The sequence below is a fragment of the Panthera tigris genome, chromosome A2 (assembly GCF_018350195.1).
Source record: "Panthera tigris isolate Pti1 chromosome A2, P.tigris_Pti1_mat1.1, whole genome shotgun sequence".
NCBI lineage: Eukaryota > Metazoa > Chordata > Mammalia > Carnivora > Felidae > Panthera > Panthera tigris.
Genome location: NC_056661.1, coordinates 97,479,772 through 97,493,967, shown reverse-complemented (window position 1 = coordinate 97,493,967; position 14,196 = coordinate 97,479,772). Strand labels below are relative to the sequence as shown.

The 14,196-nt window shown below is 40.0% G+C and overlaps 1 protein-coding gene across 11 annotated transcripts in view; it reads right to left on the bottom strand.

Moving 5' to 3' along the window:
* Nucleotides 1-14,196, bottom strand: part of PPP1R9A (protein phosphatase 1 regulatory subunit 9A) — a 323,173-nt gene that overhangs the window by 76,475 nt on the left and 232,502 nt on the right. The window lies entirely within an intron of this gene.

Below are 14,196 nucleotides of genomic sequence, written 5' to 3'. Positions count from 1 at the left end.
CATGAAAACAACTGGCTGGTCAGCAGCGGCTGTCCCCTTTTGGATGGGTCCCACACCTTCAAATACACAACTTTTACCACCCCGTGTTGTTCCATGCTGTTAGCTCACTCCGTGGTACCCGCAGACCACGTGGTACCCGCAGACCCCTGTAAGTACGTGAGTTCGTGACCCCTGGAATAAATGTTGCTCCACACCACTAACTTCCTTAACATCATTAGAAAGTAGCTTCTCTCCTGGCAGCACTGGGATATGAGACTCTAATTCAAAATAATTATTTGAAATCTATACCTTATGATGTAACTTTAAGATAAATCACTGAGTCACAGGGTCGAAAAACAAAGTTCATTTAATTTGCCCCTGTTCTTTCAGGTAGTATTACATTTAATACATGAAACAGACAGGAATTCATATTGCCTATAAAAACACTTTCATAAAGTGTGTGGAATGATCTATTCCTTTGATTAAATAGGCTTAGCATCTGATTGCTGTTTTTTTTTCTTTTGGATCTTTACTATTTTCTTCTTGCTAACACTGAAATTCTATTTCTCTTACTGTTTTGCACATGAAGAAAGTCTGGTCGTTTACTTCAATGTAATAATTCTTAATGTCTGAAAGACCATTATTAAATTGTCATTCTGACTTCTCCTTTCCAAGTAAAATAACTCTGGTTTCCTCATAGGTCTCATTCTCTGTTCTTGTCTTGGGCCCGTACTCAGACTTCTCTCCTAGTCCTCCACACTTGTTTTATTTTTTTTTTAATGTTTATTTTTTTATATTGGGAGAGAGAGAGACAGAAGGAGCAACAGAGAGAGAGGGAATCCTGAGCAGGCTCCCCACTGTCAGTGCAGAGCCCCACATGGGGCTCGATCCCACCAATCATGAGATCATGACTTGAGTTGAGATCAAGAGCAGGAGGCTTAACTGACTGAGCTACCCACGTGCCACTCCACACTTGTTTTAAATTGTGGGGCCCAGAAGTAGGTACGATTCCCAGTAAGGAATCTGAGGGCCATTCACTAGGATAAACAAAGTGCCTCAGCAACCTTCAGACACTAGTTCTCCACATGGAGGCTATGACAGCCTCAATTTTGGTGGCATTTGCATAGAAAAGTAAACTTAAGTGATCTCTGTATGACCTAGTGCCTCAGTACTCAGAACCCCAGGGCTCTTTAAAACCAGTCTGAAACTGTGTAAATCATAAACACCATTCCAAGTGTCTCTGGCGCTGGCAGGAGACAGTAGCTGAGCAGTGGGGGCTGGTGATTCCACGTACCTTGCACTTATTGGTAAGATTAAATCATAGAAAACTTAAAAAAAAAAAAATTTAACGTTTATTTATTTTTGAGAGACTGAGAGACAGAGCATGAAGGGCAGAGAGAGAGAGAGGGAGACAGAATCTGAAGGAGGCTCCAACCTCTGCACTGTCAGCAGAGAGCCTGAGGCGGGGCTCGAATTCACGAGTCATGAGATCATGACCTGAGCTGAAGTTGGACACTCAATCAACTAAGCCACCCAGGTGCCCCTAAATCCTAAAAATCCAGATTTGGTGTGACTTTTTGTGATATTCTGTAAATTAACTCATCTCCTATTTATTCATGTTTTTAGAACCAATAGGTACTTTGTAAATCCCAGTAATGTTGATTAACAGAAGTGTAGTAAGGCTGGGAAGTACACAATCCTGACACCTTGCCAGAAGTTTTGGTTTAGAGACATTAGACTTGTTTTTAAACCTAATTACAACTAGCAGCAAATCCATGCCTTTATTACAAAGGCCTAAACTGGGGCGCCTGGGTGGCTCAGTCGGTTGAGCATCCAACTTCAGCTCAGGTCATGATCTCATGATCTCATGGGTCATGAGTTCAAGCCCCACGTTGGGCTCGCTGCTGTCAGCGCAGAGCCCACTTTCGATCCTCTGTCCCCTCTCTCTCTCTGCCCCTCCCCCGTGTACTCTGTCTCTCTCAAAAATAAAATAAATATTAAGAAAATATAAAGGCCTAAACCAGGTATATAAAATTCACTTCTACATTATCGATTTGATGGATTTCCTGAATGACTCAATAAAATCTTAAGCTAAATTTAAAATCTGATGACAATGTGACACATTACAAACATAAAGTTGAAATGAACAATTTGATTTCCCTTTGCCAGCTTGAAAATAGATACTTTTTCACTACATGTAAGGGAAAGAATATAAACATGTGCCTAGAACGGGGCCTGACATATAATAGGATCTCAACAAATATTTTTATTTTATTTTATTTTTATTTATTTTTTTTTTTAATTTTTTTTTTTCAACGTTTTTTATTTATTTTTTTGGGACAGAGAGAGACAGAGCATGAACGGGGGAGGGGCAGAGAGAGAGGGAGACACAGAATCGGAAACAGGCTCCAGGCTCCGAGCCATCAGCCCAGAGCCTGACGCGGGGCTCGAACTCACGGACCGCGAGATCGTGACCTGGCTGAAGTTGGACGCTTAACCGACTGCGCCACCCAGGCGCCCCTCAACAAATATTTTTAAAAGAATATACTCAAGAATGCCAATTGCATTTGCTTGGTAATACCTATAACCTCCTAAGGGGGTTTTCAATCATATAAAAGAAAAGAAGACCCTGCGAAGTCATTTGTTATGAAGGCAGTATTCTGTCACATTTATTATTTTTTTTTAATACTTCTTACAGTGAATAACAGGATTAGGGTATATACAATATATGTAATTCTTATCTCTAAGTATAGTTCTGGCTTTGTCATCCATTTTAGTTATCAAAATTACCATCATAAATGTAAGTTATTAAGAGAATTCTTCCTCTTGACTCATTTTTTTTTACTTTGCCAATCTTCTCTCCTCAGTATCCAAATTATCTGCAATTCTGCTGAAATTCTTTTTTTTAATTAAAAATCTTTTTTTAATGTTTATTTTTGAGAGAAAGAGAGGCAGAGCACAAGTGGGGTAGGAGAAGAGAGAGAGGGAGACACAGAATCTGAAGCAGGCTCCAGGCTCCGAGCTGTCAGCACAGAGCCCAACGCAGGGCTCGAACCCACGAACTGTGTGATTATGACCTGGGCTGAAGTCCGTCCGACTTAACTAACTGAACCACCCAGGCACCCCTGCTGAAATTCTTTTTATCTTTCTTTGAATCTTTCCATTTACTAATGTTTTGTCTTTTTAATTAGTCTTATAAGCATCCTAAGGTCAAGATAGGTTTTTTTTAGTGTCTGTTACTTATTAGAGGCTCTGGATAGGGTGTTTAAAAACTCTCATGCCGTGTGGAATTTAACAAAACAAATGAGCAAAGGGAGAAAAAGAGAGAGAGAGAGAGAGAGAGAGGAAGGCGAACCAAGAAATAGACTCTTAACTACAGAGAACAAACTGATGGTCGCCAGACGGGAGTTGGGTAGGGGGATGGGTTAAATAGGTGATGGGGATTTAAGGGGCACACTTGGGTTTACACTATACGTTAACTAATTGGAATTTAAATAAGAACTTAAAAAAATCTTGCCATTCTCTCTTGATGATCATTTACCATTCCCAACATAAACAGACTTTATAATAAAGGATGCATTTACCACAGAACCTCATAAACTTCCAGAAGTTAAAAAGTTACATTTAGTAGACTAAGAATGATGTGTTCTGATTCTTTGATCTTTACTGAAAATGGATATTACTTTTATGGTTAATCTGAAAATAAATTACATGGAATGATAAGTTAGTAGAATTTCATAAACCTCAAAATTAGATTGGATTGAATCTGCCATTTACAGAGGAAGACGGAAAATACTGCATCAAAAAAAAAATGCCACAACAAAGTATTTCCATTGATATCCATCTTCTCCTTATTTCTGGCCAGATTCAACATCTTTCAAGTAAACAGAGACTCCTGAAAGTCCTTTGTCCCAACTTGAAAATCCACTTTAAAAGAAGTACAAGAACTGACAGAGATAGTAAGCGTTCCTTTTCACAAATCCTCATCTACCTTCTTGATTAATATCTTATACTTCCCTTTTTTTAAGTGTTTTTTTTTTTTTTTTTAATTTTGAGATAGTAAGAGAGAGAGAGCATGAACAGGGGAGGGAGAGAAAGAGAATTCCAATACCGGGCTCAATCAAGAACAGTGAGTTCATGACCTGAGCCGAAACCAAGAATCGGACACTTAACCAGCCGAGCCACCCAGGTGCCTCTATTCTTATACTTTCTTATCGCCCTCCCAAAGACACAAAAAATGAATAGCAATTCTTTGGTAACTTACTGAGTGCCCAATACTACACTCCTTAAAACTGTAAGATAAAGGTATTACTATGTCACTGTAATTAGAAGAAACTGAGACTCAAGACTATACCCAATGATAGACAATTTGTTATGCTGTTGATGCTACATCCAACACATTCCAAAGCCCATGCTCTTTCTTCTGTACTGTGCTGCTTTCAGTCTACAGATAAAGTAAAGCTTTCTGGGATAAAAAATGGCAATACATTCCTTTCATATTTCCCCAACCAAAATGCTGGTGCATAATCCTGTTGTGTTGAGGTTTACCTTCCACATCTCTAAACATTTTCATCCAATTCACTTTGAAGACTTGCACCTGTCTCTAGTGAGCTCCAAACCTTTTGTCCTCTTCTTTTCTCTCATAACATGCTCACTCTGGGCAAGTGCACAGAAGTCTCCTTTGAAGGGTTTGGCCTATGGGTCTGCTCACTGATGTTTCATGCACTCTTTCTTTTTTTTTTTTTTAAATTTTTTTTTTTAACGTTTATTTTATTTTTGAGACAGAGAGAGACAGAGCATGAAAGGGGGAGGGGCAGAGAGAGAGGGAGACACAGAATCGGAAGCAGGCTCCAGGCTCCGAGCCATCAGCCCAGAGCCCGACGCGGGGCTCGAACTCACGGACCGTGAGATCGTGACCTGAGCTGAAGTCGGATGCTTAACCGACTGAGCCACCCAGGCGCCCCACATGCACTCTTTCTTATATAAACCAGAACCACAGCATACAATCTATAGAACTACTGCAGTGTCTTAAAATGGATGGAAAAGATAACTTCCAAGGCAAAATGAATGCAAAATTCCTCAGATGTTTATGGTCTGTCTCTCTTACATTTCCTTCTCACATCTGGCTTTCTTGAGCTACCCATCTTTATTGTCTCTTCCCAAAGCATTTCCTCTCCTATTCCTAGACAACTTCCATTATATTTGTATTACATCAGAGCACTTATTTTATTAAAACAGTAATAAGTGCAGCTAGCTGACAGGTTCTGCCTCTTGGTGAGTATCTAACTTTTGACTGGTGGGAGCAAAAGCATGTAGACATTCTCGAGCTTTGAACACTCAGGAGAGCTGTAGACCTCATTTTAGGTTTTACAGAAGGAAGGGGCATGATCTGTTATATTGGTGAGTTGGTTAAGTGGAGACCAACTAAACAGTCTTCACTTTGAAGTCACTTAGGCCTGGATTCAAATCCTGGCTCTACAGTGTTGGTAAAGTTAGCTTCCAGGTCTAAGTTTCAATTTCCTTATCTATAGAGTGAGGATAAAAACATCTCCTTAGTGTAACAAGGTTATTGTGAGGTTAAGTTACATGGTGTTCAGTACAAGGTGTGGTACGTGGTAGATGCTCAAAACAAGCAATAGCTGCCAGTCGTGGTGGTAATCCTACAACAGCAACATATACTAAAGCTTCTCCAAGTCTGCATCTTATAACCAGATATTTGCTAAGTTCTGGTCTCAGAAATACAATACTCTACAAGACCCTGCTACTGTGTCACATGAATCTTTGATAAGCAAATTAGCCATTTCTGAAGCAAAGCTTTTCTTTTCCCTAAACCTGCCCCTCTTCTTATATTCTCAGTTTCGGAGGAGGCATCAGCTTCTGCCCAAGACCAAGAAAACTATCAGGCCTCTGTTCTCCTCACTTATGCCCCGCCCCCTCGCCCCTGCCCTCCTGCCCTAGTGATGCAAGATGAAGACCCATCTACTTCCCTCCTCCTATGAGTCTGCTGCTTTAAGACTCTTCTAATCCACTCCCTTATGCTTCTACTATATCCTTGCATCACTCATAAAACTTGGGCCTTTTTTTATATCTGCCTTCTCCTATTATCCGCTTTCAACTGTAAGCTCCTTGAGAGCATCAGGTATGATTTATTCTTGCACTCCCAGTGTGGCTAGCATACCGCTTGGCATATAGTAGGCACTAAACAAATGTTTGCTGAATAAATTAATACAGTTTTAGCCGCATCTGCACAGCACAGCAGAGCCCTGATTTTCCTGTTAATTCTCAGCTTTCAAGTAAGAAATATGGTGGAGCACAGCTGCAGCTCAGGCCTAAATGACCCTTTTGGGGATTTTCTCTTGTTGTCAGGTTCAACCATCAGCAGTAATTTTTGCTCTAGCAATGTTTGCTCTGGTAAATTCCGGGAAACTAAATGGTGCTAATCATAAAAATAGCCTTGATTATGCAGTTTCTGTTGGAATTTGTTTACTGGATCTGAATTTGGTTATATATATTTTCAGACTCAGTTCTGCTAGAGAATAGAAGAGAGTTGCTTTTTCTCTGGAGGAGAAAGACCTCAAACTAACACTTTAATGTTTAAAATTCCTAAATCTGTGCCAGTCATCCAGATGGCTTTCAGCAAAAGTAGCTCCTTCTCTGCAAAGGCATCTCTTTCCATTTTCTGTCAGTTGACTTCTGTGTGTCCTAGTTTTGTAATGTTAGGCCATTTGGTCTCTTTGCTCATCTATAAAATGGGAATCACAGCATCTTCTTCATAAGGTTGTTGGGAGAATTTCCAGTAGTGATACCTTCAAAGTATTAATCACAATGCCAAGAATTTCCTAAAGACTAGATGACTTTATGACTATGATCATTTTCACCATCCCTGGCTTCTCCAGGACAATGACAGCAAAAAAAGCATGGGCTCTGGGGTTGGCGAGACAAGGGCCCCAAAAGAGAAAAAATAATTTCACAGTTGCACGGTAGCTGGCAAGTCATTTAACTTCTATCTTTTATGCTCACCTCTTCTATAAAATGGCCCCAAAGATACCAATCTCATAGGATATTGAGAGGATTCAAAGAAATTAAGTACGTAAAACATCCACCATGATGCCTGGCCCAAAATATATATTCCCTACTCCTCTCATTTCTCAAGTCATTCAAAATTTTCTTGTCAGTCTTTGTTCTCAGAATGTTTTCTGATATTTCACTTCATTCTACCTTCTAGAATGTTTCTTAAGCAAGATACATCTAACAACTATATCTAAGTTCCACGTTCCCCGCCCTCAAGCACTCAGCTTCTCAGATAATTTGCTGACAAATTATTTTTCCTAAAATTCTGACTAGGTAAATTTAAGATTTGCCTATAAATTTTTTTGTAACAACTCAAACTCATCTTTTCCCTTCTTAAAATTTCCTAGCAATTGTGGTAGACGGTTTGTAAGTTAGCATCTGATTTTACAGTATTTTAAATGCCTTCTTTAGTTTTATTTTTTCCTCTCTTCCTTCCTTTTATAAAGTATACTCCTGAAAAGCAGGGGCTCTATTTTCCACTATGGCAGGCTCTAAAATGATCCCTAAGGATCCTTCTTCCTGGGTAATCATGCTCTTCTATAATCCATTCTCCCTTGAATGTGGGCTGGACCTAGTGACTCGCTTCTAAAATCGAGAATGCAACAAAAGCGATGGGATGTCCTTTCTGAGATTAGTTTACACAAAGACCATGACTTGTGTCTCTTTTGTCCTCTTGCTCTTGAGAAACGAGCTGCCAGGTTGTGCATGGCTCTATGGAGATGCCTACATCGTAAGGAACTGAGGTTTCTGGCCAGCAGCCAGCAAGGACCTGAGGTGTGCCAGTGGTCACCTAAGGGAGCTTGGAAGTGCATCTTCTGTGTCCTGCCAACACCTGCAAGTGGGCCTGGAAGCAGATCTTCCCCCAGCGGAGCATGGAGATGACTGGGGCTCTGACCGACACCTTATTTGCAGCCAGGGACAGATCTTGAGTCAGAGGCATCCAGTTAAATGGACTCAAAGATACTGTAATATAGAAATATTTCCTATTTTAAGTTGCTGAGTTTGGGTCATAATTTGCTATACACCAACAGAAAGGGGGTACTGCCATTACAAATGCAGAAAAATGTGGAAGTGACTTTGGAAACAGGCAGTGAAGGAAGGCTGGGAAGATTTTGAAGAGTATCTTAAAGCAAGCCTAAATTGTCTGGAACACACTGTAAGTGGAAATCTGGTGGAATGGGGGGGGGGGAATCTTGTGTAGTGGCAGAAAGCTTAGCAACATTATCACCTTCTATAAGGAGAAAGTAAGAAATGTCCCCGGTGAACGGAGTGATCAAGCTAAGTAGATTTCCAAACAAGTGTTGAAGGTGCTGCTTGATTTCTTCTTGCTGCTTATGGTAAAATGTGACCAAAGAGAGAAATTGAGAGGACCATTAAACAGAAAGGAACTAAGACCTTGATGGTTTTTAACATCTTGATTCTAAAAATAAGAAATAGTTTCCAAAGTTCAAACCCAGGGTACTGCCAGGAGAACATGGGCTAAAAATGAAGCAGAGGGTGGAACTAAAATCTTTTGTTAAGAATTCTGAACTTAGGTATGGAGGTTCCTCAAAAAATTACAAACAGAAATTCCACTACTGGGTATTTACCTCAAAAATAGAAAAACACTAATTCAAAATGATATATGCACCCCTATGTTTACTGCAGCATAATTTACAGCAGTCAAGATTTGGAAGCAACCCAAGCGTCCATTGATAGATGAACGGATAAAGAAGATGTGGTATGAATATGTGTGAACATATGTATAATTATATATATAACAAAATATTCCTCATTCATTAAAAAGAATGAGATCTTTCCATTTGTGACAACGTGAATGGACAGAGAGGATATTATGCTAAGTGAAATCTGTCAGAGAAAGACAAATACCCTATGATTTCACTTGTATGTGCAAAATAAGAAATAAAACTAATAAACAAACAAACAATAAGCAGAAACAGACCATAAATACAAATAGCAAACTGATGGCTGCCAAAGGGGAGGGAGGTAGGGAGATGGGAAAAATAGGTAAAGGGGAGTAGGAAATACAGGTTTCCAGTTATGGAATGAATATGTCACAGGGATGAAAGGTACAACTTAAGGAATATAGTCAATGGTACTGTAATAGCATTGCATGGTGGCAGATGGTAGCTACATTTGTGAGCATAGCAATATGTATAAACTCGTCAAATCACTGTGTTTTACACCTGAAACTAATGTAACATTGTGTGTCAACTACACTTAAATTAAAAAAAAAAAAAAAAAAAACAGGGCTGAGGAATAGCAGTTACATGTACTACAATTTGTCATATTCCACTATTGAGGCAGTTTTCAACCACAGTTTCTAAAGTGTTACTTTCTAGGAATATCCTAATTCTATCCATCTCAAGCCCTATAATCTTTCCCCCTTCAATGATTTTACTCTATTGAATCTGTTGATGAGTGTTCAAATACCAAATATCTTTAAAAAGACTTTTATTTTCTTTCTTTCTTGGAAGAAATTCTCTTAAAATAATTACGTTTCTCTTCTTTACTGTTTATTTTTGAGAGAGGGAGAGAGAGAGAGAGAGAAAGAGACAGAGTGTGAGCAGGGGAGGGCAGAGAGAGAGGGAGACACAGAATCAGAAGCAGGCTCCAGGCTCTGAACTGTCAGCACAGAGCCTAATACGGGGCTTGAACTCATAAACCGTGAGATCATGACCTCAGCCGAAGTCTGGCGCTTAACTGACTGAGCCACCCAGGTGCCCCAAAATATTTAAGTTTCTAACTATAATTACATTTATTGAAAAAAATGAAATATAACCCCCAAAAGAAGAATTCTGAACTTAGGGAACACATATATATTTTTTTAATAATGTGTAATAAGCAAGTCTTTCACATGCCCTAAAGAGAGACTATCTATTTTCCAAGGCTGTTCACTACACAAACATCATTAAAAAGGTAGTATGAAAGAAAGGCTATCAGTGCCTCTGCTCACATGACACACAGAGAAGTCAGGCCCACTGGGGAACTGTCCCCAATAATATCTATTCTTGTTTCTATACCATCTTGGCTTTTGGTGAATTTTCCCATTAGTATGATTCTCTCTCAGCTACACTGATCAGTGTGACCCAAAGTGGTTGGGACTAAATCCATTCAGTCGTTTCATATAATTAAGACTACTATTAAATGAACTCCAAGCAGCAGAATGAGTACAATGTATAGTAACTGAGATCAAACACATTCCCCAGGCTTTCAGACCCTACTGGCTAAATAAGTCCTATAAACCATTGGTGTTTACCTTAGAAACTCAGGTGGCTCTATCCTTAAGCTTTTTTATTTATTTCACTTGGCCTAAGGTATTAGTACAGATATAACAGGATGTATCAGTGATTGCCCAGACTTGGTATTGGCCCCCAGAAGAAAGTCTAGGATTCAGGGAAATCCTATCATCTTATAACAACCCTGGCCAGCAAGTTGAGATTGATCTGAATGCCTTCCAGGGCTGAGGTCATGTCCCTGATCACATCACCTAAAGTCAGGAACAAATTTTGTACCACCTTATCTAATTAAATGAGTCTAACCCTAAGAATAATTGCCTGCACGATGCATATAACAAATAAGTCAGCTACCACTCAGGAAAGCAACCCTTAGTAATCAAGAACAGTCTCATTTTAGAAGGATCTCTAGAATCATCTAAGGGTTATGTGATATAATGATGGTGTTTCTTTAAATACATAAGGCCTCTTATGACCACCCTTGTGGTGAAGCTATGTGAGACTCAGAGTCTGATCAATTGCCACAATCTGTTTCCATGATTTGCCATCTCAAAGTTAACCTGTTAGTCTGTAATCTTCCAAGTGGCAGACTAATCAGGTAATGGACAACAGCTCAAGAGTCAGTAAAAAAAAAAAAAAATATATATATATATATATATATAACAACGTTCATCAAGGGGAGTACTAGGCAGAGCCAAAAGAATGGCCTTGAGTTATGCCCATTGAGCAAAGTGACCATGTCCATTTTGGGGTGTGCATAACTAGTGCTGAGGTTGGAAAACCTAGCAGACAGCTTTGGACAGCTTAGCTGAGCCCTTAGTGAACCAAGCCCAGGCATTTCAATAAACTTCTAGGAACTGAAGGCCTCACTGAGCTAGAGGCCTTGTTTCTACAAACTGGAAAGCTGCTACTTGTTCATGTAAATCTAAGATGCTGCTGGGCCAGGTTGGCAGCTTTCTTGAATCTATCATTCCCATTTGACAAGCCAGGCTTGTTGGGTCTTTCCAACTTTATCGATCAGGGAGTTCAAGCTGACCTATCTCAAACTCAAACTATTAGACCAGAGGGTCACAAGGCCTCCATGGGTCAGACATGTAGTTTCAGTTCCCACAAGAGCTTAGTAGAAGGTTAATAACTGACTTTTTTTTTTTTCTTTTTTCGGTTGCTGCATCGGACGTGCAGTGTTGTTATACTGGGAAATGGCTGAGTAGTCTGGCAGCCATTACATGTTTAAATAAGCTGTGATTGCTCCTTCTTTGCCTGGGATTCTACACTGTTCCTGTTGGACCGTCTGGGAGGAAACAGGGAGAGTGACCTACATATGCTACTATTAGTGTTCTCCATGTGGCAATCCCAGAATAGTAAAATCTCCACTGGCACTAATGGGACAAAGAAGGGCAGGTGTATGTGTAACATATCAGTTCCATTACACATATAGCAGTGGAAGCCACAGTGGTATTATGTTGCATGGGTTCCATCCACAAGGCCGTTTTGTTTCCCTTCTCACTGTGAACTCTGCCCAAACCACATCAGTTGAATTTGGCCATCCTTTCTCATGATGGGATCGGTGAGGTGATGATTTGTGAGCCAGTATCCACAGAACCATGAGGTTGAGTGCCTCTCCTCCCAAAGTTCCCCAGCATACTCAAGGGGTTCATATAGCATTTAGTCTCCCTGGAGGACAAAAGAGATCTCAGCCTGATCCCTAATCACCTTCCTCCTTAGAGCAGCTGAGTTCGTGTTAGAAAGGGGAGGTATCAAGGGGCGTAGAGGCAGAGGGCAGCCCTGTGTCACTAATAAAGCACATTTATTTTCAGTTTTGAGAAGTGCGGTGGTTACACCTGTTTTAACCAAACTTCCAATGTCTACCACCTAAAGCAATATGTAAAGCGCTGTATATCATTACTGATACAACCCAGTTAGCTTTGGGGAGTCTTTGACCCAGCAGTCACAGTTTTGACTCCCATAGCAGGAACTGTTATGGGCACTATCTCAACCTGGAGTCCAATCCTAAGTTTGGTTTGGTTAGAACATAAGGAATGGGGAAGTTTTCCAACGCGGTGAGACTGACTGTAAGAATTTAGTTGGGGCGCCTGGGTGGCTCAGTCAGTTAAGCGTCCGACTTTAACTCAGGTCACGATCTCGCAGTCCATGGGTTTGAGCCCCGCGTCGGACTCTGGGCTGAGGGCTCAGAGCCTGGAGCCTGTTTCAGATTCTGTGTCTCCTTCTCTTTGACCCTCCCCGTTCATGCTCTGTCTCTCTCTGTCTCAAAAATAAATAAACGTTAAAAAAAAATTAAAAAAAAAAAGAATTTAGCTAGATTGTTGTGGGACACTTTCTCATTCTCCAGCAGGTTACTTTCATCAGCATGGTAGACCAGTTAGGATCCAAATACTTATGGATGATTTTCCATAGGAGTTTGTCTCAAAGATCTCTCCCTGACAGGGACAATATTGATATTCCTTTATAGCAACTAAGATGCACCACAAAATACTTTGAGACCTTATACTGTCTGAATGACTACAGCTGGCATAATAAACTGCAGGAGGGGCTGAGTCACAAGGCAGCCCAACTGTTGCTGTTTCTCCTTAATTAGCATAATATGCCTTGCTCCATAACCTCCACACTGAACTCACTAAAGCTCTAAGGATTTCCCAGGCTCCTGAGTGTGACAATTGAAAATACCTTCCTTTCAAGCTAGATGTCAGTGTGTTTCTCTAGGACTGTGGTCCGACCAAGGTCAGAACGTTCTTCTAACCCAGAATAGGTCTTTGTACTAGTTGACACAGACATATTTTTGTGCTGATTCCTCAAGCCCCAATTTCCAAAGAGTGCTGAGAAGAAGGCTGGATGATACCTGCATAAGCAGGCGTGTGTGGGGAGGAACCCTGAGCTAGGTAACCTGCATCTTTTACAACATGCAACGTTACCACTCTTGCTCCAGGGGAGAAGACTACCTGTACCTTCTAAGACTGTTCACTACACAAACACTGGATAGTCCAGAACAAAGGGAAGTCAGTGCCTCAGAAATATGAAGGTCTCATGGAAAATTGTTTCCCAATTATTAATGGGAAAAAAAGTCTAGAAATTCAGCTGATTTTTAAAGTCCCTAAAATATTGTCCAATTTACCTTTTCAAAGACGGTCCAACTAGTATTCCTTTCCACATACTCTGCCTGCAGGTAAACTGGTCTTTTTACTTCTTGAACATATCCAATATTGACCCAACTTCTAGGTTACAGAAAACAAACAAAAACCACAAAAAACTTCTTGCAAATAAAAATTAACACCACAAATCTAAATTCATACTTTTATTTTGTACATCCTTCACTGTGATGATTCTTTTACACTATGCTTATCTAGCCTTTTGACAGGTTGCCTTGCAAGTGCTTTAAATTCTTTACCATATATATTTATTGTTTCCAAAACAAAATAGTGAGCTTCTTGGGAGTGTAAACTATATTTTTCCATGAGTCAATATTCCTAATTCAATTCCTCTTAACAAATGCTACCTACTCACTAATATATAATGCCACTGTCTTTAAGTCCCTGATAAATATATTCTATATGAGGAGGGAACTAAAGATTCCTATTTTTCCCACTGAGATCCAGAATTAAACAGTCAACAGACCAAAGTAGACCTCTGTAATTCAAATGTCACACTGCAATTTCAAATTGGCAGCCTTCCTTGAGTTTCATTTTACTTGCCAAGGAAACAATGAAGCGCTTATTCTGATGCCAGCAGAACTGTGGGAAGGGACAGAGAGATTTGTATTTCCCTGAATTTATAATCTGCAGAAGAGAACAACTACAGGAACCAAAGTGGCACATGTTATATGATTATTTTAATAATTCTATAATTCTACAACTAATTGAATCTTGGAAAATACAAAGTGATGCATATGATTGCA